This window comes from Lagopus leucura, unplaced genomic scaffold, assembly GCF_019238085.1.
Source record: "Lagopus leucura isolate 7727_CA_CO unplaced genomic scaffold, USGS_WTPT01 34585-0_obj-0_obj, whole genome shotgun sequence".
In the NCBI taxonomy this organism is placed as follows: Eukaryota; Metazoa; Chordata; class Aves; order Galliformes; family Phasianidae; genus Lagopus; species Lagopus leucura.
In genome coordinates, this window is record NW_024964563.1 from 1 (window position 1) to 1,507 (window position 1,507).

Genomic DNA, 1,507 nt, shown 5'->3' on the forward strand with positions numbered 1-1,507 from the left:
AGCACCCAAAACAAACCTCACTGGATGGTCCCAGCTGGTGGTGTGTGGGGTATGCTTGATTCCTGGAATTAGGGCTAGGTTGCAGGGGAAAAACAGCTTCACCTTAGCAGGTGTGTTTCCTAAGAGTTCCCTGCACAAACTGAGACTTACCTCTACACTGTTTTTGGCATCTTTATTCCAGCCCCAGGGTTCACAGCTGTTTCCTGGAGCATCCATGTGTCCCAGTGTGGGTGCCACAGGCTGAAATCAATGTGCAGCGATGGCACGGAGAGGCCTCCTTGCTCTGGAACCTACCACAGACAGACAGACAGCACCTGGGATGTGATCTGTGGAGAGAAGAGGAGCACTCTTGGTGGAAGCCAGATGACCCAGGAACCTCTCCTGAGGAATCTGCAAACCAGCACAGAACTGCAGAGCACTTCTCCAGCTGCTTTTTGCCTCTGCAAGCTCCCACTGAGCCACTGGAAATGACCCAAAATTTTTGCTGCAGCCTCAGGACTTACTTGTGCCAGCTGCTCCCCACAACTGTGGGGTGTCCTGGGCACCCTGCTATGAGCTGTAAAATGGAAGGAGCAAAGAGATGCTCATCCCTAAAGGGACACTTGCTCATCCACAAATAGTGAAAAGAAACACAGCAGGTGCAGGGGGTAAATCAGCTCTGAAGGACCACTTCTGCTGTTTCCGTGGAAAGGGAAGGACTTGGGATAGAAAGTAGAAAAAAAGACTTATCCCCAGGTAGCACCGGTCACTCTATGCTGCTCTAAGGGTTAGACTAGCTGAGAAGAGTTCTCACTGCTGCTGAAATAGGTCAGACCAGATTCATAAAGCATCACAGACGCAGCCAGTTCTGCATCCTCCAGTGTGCACCGCAGAAAGGCATTAAATGTGTGGCAGTGTCCAGGCACATTTTGCCTCAAGAGCCCTGACACCAAAATGCATAAAAGTGACTCCAGCACATGAGCGAGGACGTGGTCACAGGGCTCAAGTCGTTCCTCAGAGACCGTGAGCAAGGGCGTGAGAGCAAAATGAGAGACGCCATGATCCTCAGGGTATCTCAGCCTCGCAGAGAAATTGTGACTACAGCCTTGGAGATACAGCTGGGCTGTTTAAGAACACTGAACATCAACAGCTGACCCACACCTTTATGAGTCACGTCCACAGCTGATGTCCATAGCTCCCTCAGATGCTAGAGTAAAGCTCAGGCTCACCCAGGCTGTGTCTTTCCCTGAACTGCTCCCTTTCGCAGTGAAAGCTGGCAGAGCTGGGCCCATGGCCACCTCGTGAGCTTGTTGCAGGGTCCCTCAGTCAAGCGCAGGGCAGGAAGGAAGCTGAGACCCTTATAGGATCTCTATAGCTGAGACTCTTACAGGCTGTTTCCAACCTTGTGATTCTATGATTCAGTCGGTTCCTTGCTGCTCACTCCCATCAGAAAGGTCCACGCACTCCTTGGGAAGCACAAAGCCACCTGGGGAAAACAGAAAGCAGGAACAGGCCATGCAGGTGGCTA

At 51.8% G+C, this 1,507-nt stretch overlaps 1 long non-coding RNA gene across 1 annotated transcript; it reads right to left on the reverse strand.

The window, feature by feature from the left end:
* Nucleotides 1-151: 151 nt before the first annotated feature.
* LOC122191761 lies at nucleotides 152-1,498 on the reverse strand. Its single transcript, XR_006182457.1, has 2 exons — nucleotides 1,368-1,498; nucleotides 152-326 (listed from the first exon to the last, which is right to left on the reverse strand). It is a non-coding gene; the product is annotated as an uncharacterized LOC122191761 (long non-coding RNA).
* Nucleotides 1,499-1,507: the final 9 nt, after the last annotated feature.